This window comes from Nuphar pumila, chromosome 7 (assembly GCF_984573655.1).
Source record: "Nuphar pumila chromosome 7, dmNupPumi1.hap1.1, whole genome shotgun sequence".
NCBI lineage: Eukaryota > Viridiplantae > Streptophyta > Magnoliopsida > Nymphaeales > Nymphaeaceae > Nuphar > Nuphar pumila.
Window position 1 is genome coordinate 51,532,256 of NC_143255.1, and position 7,871 is coordinate 51,540,126.

Consider the following 7,871-nt stretch of genomic DNA (forward strand, 5'->3'; position numbering starts at 1 on the left):
GAGAAAATACAATATAGCATTGATTCTATATCATCATCTTTCGTGTTCTCTATGATAATAATAGGTTGCAGATTTCATTTTTTATGCTAGCCATACTCTAAGATGCTTTTATCAAAAAAACTCATTATCGTTGATTTTCTTTCGATAAAGCATCATCGATCTTTTCACCGTTGATGCTTGTCCCTGAAAAAATGGATATAAGTTTTCATTGGTTGGAGACCACAAAAATCACAGATTATGTGAAACCCTAGCTTTGCTTTTATTTTATGCTCGTATATATATATATATATATATATAATAAAAAGATTGCATATCTAACTATGTGAAAAGATGCAAATATGTCATGTCTCAAAAATTTTTACGTTCGCAATACAAAATAAGTATTTTTCATGAAAATTGTATTCTATGAATACCAAATATATGCGATTTTACTAAGGTATTTGTGAAGTTACGATCATAAAGAGGGTCACAAAACTTTTTTTTTATGCATTTCGTAAAGACAAAAAAAAAATTATGTAAAAATGCATTTAAGTGAGGGTTAAAGAAAGGAGAAAAGAAGTTCATACGATTTTATGCGACTTTAGTATAAAATATAGGATTTAATTAAGGTATTTATGATTTTATGAGAGAAAACCACATAAATAACATAATTTTTTTTTGTGTACTTCACGAGGTTTGCAGAAAAAATGTGTGAACCTCATTTTACGTAAAAGTTTGTGATACCCCACAAACTTAGTGAGTTTTGCACATGCAAAAGGTAAAAAGGTCCTAACAAAATTGGCTATTTGTTATTTTGATCATCAGACCATTTTAGTAAATTATGAGTTTTTTTAAGAAAATGTATCATTTTTGCTATACAATACAGTTTCATGCAATTTTATGTGTTTTATGTAGCCAAGTATTTTGTAAAGTACTCAGGGATTGGATCAGATCTGCTCCGAACCGATTGCAGCCAATCAAAATTGTCTTAGCATGCTGGACAAAGCAAAAGAGTTTGGTCTCAAGTGGAAAGACATCAATAACCTCACATAAAATTCATTCCATGATATACATATAGGTGTGCACATGCACATTGCTCTTCAGTGAACCTAAATCTATTTTCTTGAACAAGGAACAAGCCTACTACAAAACCTGCAGCAATCCTTTATCATACCACCCACAGTTGCTATGGGCTACAACTTAGTCAGGAACAATCACACACCTGCTGGAAGTACTAGAAAACCAACTGCATCTAACCTACCAGGAACTCTACAAACACTTCAGAAGACTAAAGTTTACACCCCAAAACACAAGCTCAAAATCATATACACCACCAGGCCAACCAGCAACAATCCACCACCTTGATGGCCAGGTGCTGCTCCAGATCCGGATCCTTCCCACACATGGACATCATCGACCACAGGGCCACAGAGCGAGCTATGGTCGTCTGTGCGTGTGTTGTAATACACACTATAGAACGCAATCCGTGTTCGCTCAGCCCTGGCAGTGAACGACAAGTTTGATGACTGGTAGGTCAGGTTGCCCATGGGCGTATAATGTATGTTTGTTGCTTGGTCACCAGCAAATGCTGTAACTGCCAAAGGCTGTTGACACGAATCCCCGGCAGCTCCGACTGAGAAAGTAAGGGTGTAGCGCTTCTCCGGTGATGTCTCAACCATCTGAGATATGATGCCTTCCTTGCCAGAGAGTAGTTCAACGGCACGTTTTCCTTGAGGCACATTGTAATGGTACGAGTCAATGTATCGGACAGCCCTGTTGGATTCCACAGTCCAGCCTGGTAGGGCTGATGTTTCGGCATCAAGGTTGTTGGGAAGCAGGACCCCCAGTGACGCATTCAGGAACATCCACGGGCCCTCTTCAAAATCACCATTGATGACAGCATTGTCTGAATCAACAAGTGAAGATCAGAAGATGATGAGCACTACTCCATAACAAAACCAGGACTACAAAAGATTCAGGACCAATGCTAAGGCTTGAATCAGGTAGAGCCGTGATTCAGGAAGATGGCCCACAGAATGCCTAGTTCATGGTAGGAGACATGCTAAATGGCTTGAGCTAGACTGGAGTACGCATGAGGCCTGCCTAATTGCCCATTAGTTAAGCTGGTTTTTTTTTTTCACTAGGAGAACAATGAGGATCTGTGTTAAAATGTAACCAAGTTCATGATCTCCAATATCAACCAAGGGTAAGCTGACATTTCACATGCAGCATGGCCAAGTTCATGAATTCCAGAATGTACATTTGCATGACCAAGTTTGTGAACCCTAACTTCAGAACACCAACATTTCTCCGTTAGAGCCCATCGCCTTACTGCACTTAAATGCTGGAGTTCACAAACTTGGTATATCTCTCATGGCATCCAAACATACATCAAAAAGCAAGAAAATATTCAATACCTTTGGGTTTCTCTGGTGTGATGATCTGCTTTATGGCAATGTTGTCAAGAATGGGCCCGCATGTAGGGTCATCCTCCATCCCGGGGTTCCGGAACGCCACGTAGCCATTGGCTGAATTGGCAGTGAACCCCCATGCATATGAATCCCATCCATTCACACTGTAGAGGGTCTGAAGATCAACAGTATCAGACGAGACCGATGGGATGGACACATTAAGTGACTCCAGCTGCGCGCACGTCCTAGCTGCACTAAATGTAACAGCATAAGTTGAGCCCTTATCAAGAGTTAACGCCTGCCCTATCTCAGCATCGTTGCCAAGCCTAACAGCATGAGTCCCCTCTGGTACAATCAGGATCATGCTACCCTGCCTCTGACCAGACTGGATCAGCTCCACTGTTCCATTGGTCCGCCAGCCCGGGATCAAGACATCACTCGTCTCCAAACCACCATTGGGGAAGCCATTAGGAGGGGGTGTCTCAAAGTTTCCATTGGAAAGCAGGCCTGAAATAACAAAGACGCTGATTATGGAGAGCATTGTAAGGATATAAAAGCAGTAGCTTATATGAAAACAGATTAAGGATGTAAATGGGTTCGGAACAGTTTAACTAAAACAAACCCAATCAGATGCATCATTATCTCGGAAGCAGATCAGGTCATGCTGAACATGATCGTTTTTGCTCATGCCGACATCATGGCCGTCTGTTTGCATTTTGGATGAATGCCACGTGGTTTTGTTGACTTTTTAGCTTTTTAAAATACAAATCGGATGGCCACGATCGATGTCCGCATGAGAAAAAACGCTCATGTTCAGCGTGACCTGATCTGCTTCCCATTATCTCAAATGAAGTTGCACATTAGCAATCAGGTCGAAGTTCCTGGCAAACTTTGATTAGTTAGAATACTTCATCTGATCTAAGGTTTGCATTCAACCGTGTCTCTAGATGCACCCATTTGTCCAGAAGAAAGGGACAACCTGAAACACTATAGTGTGCTCCCCACAATGTCATGAAGCTGCTGTCATTTTTATCCCATCTTTCTGGACGAACAGTTCTCTGCTATTGAGCTCATCTAAAGCTGATAAGCAAGCTGAAGGGTGTTCAAGCTCAGCTCATTCATATGAAAGCCAAGTTGGGATTAAGCTCATGGCAAGCTCGAGCTAAACAAGCCAAATTTGAGCTGGCTCGTTTAAAAAAATACTTTTTCTTCCAAGCCCAGAAAAAGGACTGGTGCTCTCAAACCTAGGGATGTCAATGGATCGGATTTTACACGATATCAGACAGAATCTGACTCTGTACAGTGGGATTTGGCAAGCCAAAATGACATCCGATGTGGATATGGTTGACTTTTTGCTACCAAATCCGATAAAATATCCACATTTGATGGATATTTGAATCCGATTACATGGAAAACAACAGGATATGATGAGCTTTTTACCATCCAAATCCAAATCCGTTTAGCCAACAACCGATTAGCCAAATCTAGTATTGGCCACACTCGATTCAAATCCAAAGTGTTAATATCCCTACTCAAACCTAGTGAGCAAACCTTGAAATGACTCGATTACAAAATAAACAGCATTTCGAGACTGTAAAAACAATAAGATCTAAACTTTAAACTTATTGCTCGTAACCCAAACAGTTCAATCATCTATATTCTATGACATAAAATATTTTATTATTATTTAGTGAACCTATGCGAGCTGAGTAGAGCCGGAGTTGGAACAAGCTCTTCACGAGCCAAACACGAGGGAGTCATGTCGTTTCCCAAAAAATTAAGTTGCCTATCTCATTTACCTTTTTTATTTAGCTTTTGCATTGTTGCCTTGTCCATTACCATGTATTTAAGTTTGAGGAGAGAGTAAGCACCAACGGCTAAGACACATCCTGATTTCTGTGGAAGCTTGAAAGCTGCTATGTAGCGGTGCCATTGATAGCTAGCACATTTTTCAGTTTTGTTTAACAATTTCATGAAAAGTTTTATCTCTTCTGTGTTGTATTTCAAACAAAACAAGGAATACCAAGCTCTAAACTGGCTTCAGTTTTGTAAAAAAAGAAACAACTTCCTCGAACAAACGCATCTTCCTCAAATGGAATAGGCGATTTAGTGTTGGTCATTTGGTCCTTTCTTGCATTCATGGACCATCAGATTAACCAATTAATTTTGGTCTAGGCGTTGGTCTTGTTGACCCAATCAGACCTCATAGATGGGTTTGACATAGTCCAAATGTTTGGAACCGGTTTTTGGTATGAGCCGAGAAAATATTGCACATTGTAAGCCATTGATTTTCCAAGGCTCATAAAATTGTATTTATGTGTCGTAATCAGATGCTTCACACGCAGATCCCCACTAACCAATACAATAAATAAAAAGTAATAAAGGAAAACCATCACGGTAAGATTAGTTTCATAAAAAAACAACACAATAAAAATAAAAAGTAATAAAAGAAAACTATTCGAACTTCATCGCAAATATATATATATATATATATATATATATATATGAGTTTTTCAGATTTTTTTTTTATTTTTAAATTCTGACCGTACAGATGTAATCTATGTACTTGATTTTATAGATATCATCTCTTGAAGAGCTCGATTCAGACGTGTGAGTGGGTTTTTATAAGGTTTGAAAAATCAACTGTCTAAAACCTTTGTAAATTTTAGAGGCTCCAAATATCATTTTTTCATAGAAAACACATGAGAATTCCTAATAAATCGACTATGCCCAACACATTTATGGGATCTGAACCACGAAAAAAACACCAGAAAAGCCAAAAACTCATCTAGTATGTTTCATTTAGCATATATATATATATATATATATATATATATATATATATATATATATATATATATATATATATATATATATATATATATATATATTACCGGCCCCTTTAGAGGGTCATTTCTAACAAATCAATCAGCAGATGCAATATAAAGCTTGTTATCAGAAATAGGGTGTGTCTGTGTAGTAGTTTAGCTCAACATTAATAAGCATAAATGATTAAGGTGACTTCATGAAGCACTGGGGCAACTACAACCGGACCTCATTTGAGCCCCATCTAAATGTTGGTATTCTGATGTGGCTGGACTTTAGAGTTCAGACACATCCATCTGGATTAGGGGTGTCAATGGGTTCAGGTTTTGACTCATACCCGACCCGTATCAAACCCTATAGGGTCAGGGTTTGGTGATAAACAAGGAGGTCTAACTAGAACCTGGGTCAGACCTAAAGGGTCTAAATAATATATGGATCTGGGTATGGTTTGTGAAAATTTTTATCAGATCTGGGTCCAAACAAGTTCGGATTAAGTACAGTGATTTTTCAATGTAGAAAGATAAAAGAAAATATATTATTTTACTGGGTTTGGTTCAAGCATTCCTTATAGGACCTGGGTATGGTTTGTCTTCTGGTGGACCAAATTGGAGCAGATCCACATCCAGTACCAGCACCTTAAATGCAGATCCAGATTCAGACTCATCTGGGACCGAACCAGGTCCAGCCCGCCCTAACCCCTAATCTGGATGTCACCGGTCCCAACCAAACCTTGTCCAGATGCGTCCATCCTATGTGTATGTGGACTTGGACTGATGCTAAAACAACCCATGTCCAACTCAAACTTCTGCCGTTTTCATGACCTCGTATCCGGGGTCTCAGAGATATCGGATCAAACTCAGATCCTAGCATTTAAAACTGGATCTGCAATCCAGTGTTTGAGAGAGAGAGAGAGAGCATTGAACTGATGAATCTCAGATTCATGGACCTTTGGCCCGACCCACAACCTTTTGGGCCAGAAGTTCATGAATCAAGCTCTGATCTGAGGTCCCGTGTTTGAAGAGATCATGGATCCGAGGTAATCAAAGGCACCCTCAGATGGATATTAGTGTGAGGATCCAAATCCTAGAAAACAGATACGGTTCAATGCAAAATCTCCGGGATATTTAAAGTTTTAAACTTTTAATACATGCAAGGATAAAAATAAAGAAATAAAGATATAAAAGTAATATGAAGAATATAAAAAGCGTAAAAAAATAAAGAAGTGGTTTCCTGTATCAGGTTAATATCGCGATATTTGCAGTACAGGTGTCATTTCGACAACGTCACAATGTATTCGAGATTATGTCGGTTTCGGAAAACATCACCGATATTTTCAAAATATCGGCCATATTGTGACGGAATTCGTCAAACCGGATCCGCCTCTGTCAAATCTTGACTCCTGGAGGCTGCTACAGAGGGTAAGCGTCGGAATGCAAATCTCCGAAAAAAACAAAAAAGGGCCAAAAATGAGTCTGACTGCGCCAGTGAAATGAAAACGCGTGAAAAGTGCCCGCGAATTTGACAGCCGTAGAAGTTTGAAAAAAAAATGACTTAAGTGACGGAAACACCCTCAAGCACGAGGGAAACGACCGATGAATCTAAAAAAGAATTTGCAGTAAACTATTCGCAGAAAATGAAGAAAGCCATACGCAAGCGAGGGAGCTAAAGGAGCACAGTTTCTTTGTTTTTCCCAGAAAATCCTTCAAAACTTAACAATTCAAGGGCCGTATGGTAATTTATCACTCAAATGAACAGAAGAACTACAGAACGAGGCTCGGGATTCTAACAACGGTAAAGGAGAACATCGTAATTTACTTCAGTAAAAAAGAAAAATAACTATAAAGAGGCTCGGGAAGCTACGAAGCGGGAGGAGAAGAAGGGGAAGGGTCATTTCGCGAAATTAGGAAGCCGACATAAGAATAATTAAACAAGTAAGGGAATAATTAAATAACAAATATTTGCAAGAAATGCTGGAGTAAGAGAAACGGATCTCAGTTCTTATATTGAAAGTTTAATAAAAAATTAAGGATAAATAAGCGAAGTGACGGATGGAAAGAGAGAAAAATGAAATATTACCTTTAAAAGAATGCAAATGCAAGCAAATATAAATATACTTAAAGCTAAAAATAAATAAACATTATTAAAAAACAAATTGTAGACAATTTCCTCGATCGGCCAACATTATTTTATAAAACACCAGAATAAAAAGAGAAACGAAAGTCGGAACTGCGCGATTGGTTTGTTATAGTTATTTTAAGAACAAAACCCGATTAAAACAGAGAAGCCGCTATTTTATCGAAGGAACAACAGCATTGACATGACAGATACTTAAAATCGGATCTTGAATCCGAAAATCAAAACTCCAGTAAAAGTGATCTATTTTTACGTAGTTATCTCAAGAAAAAACGAATATTTCGTTATTTTCTCAACAAAACAGAGGCATTATCATCATGAGTGCTTGGAAATCGAAGCTTGAGACCCCAAATCTCAACGATCGCTCGAGAGAAGGCGAAAAACAACAAAATCGATCACTTTTAGACACAAAAATCACCGAAAATGAAAGAAAAGAATGTGCATTTCCGAATGAACGAAAATTTTGAAACTTTTCGGAGAAAATAGCTTACCGTCGTCTGCCGACACTAGAATCCACCGGAC

General features: G+C 38.6%; 1 pseudogene across 1 annotated transcript; it reads right to left on the reverse strand.

Moving 5' to 3' along the window:
* Positions 1–1,086: 1,086 nt before the first annotated feature.
* On the reverse strand, positions 1,087–2,931 carry LOC149832241 (protein BIIDXI pseudogene; annotated as a pseudogene). Its single transcript, XR_016433218.1, has 2 exons — positions 2,397–2,931; positions 1,087–1,885 (listed from the first exon to the last, which is right to left on the reverse strand). The product of XR_016433218.1 is annotated as a protein BIIDXI pseudogene (transcript).
* Positions 2,932–7,871: the final 4,940 nt, after the last annotated feature.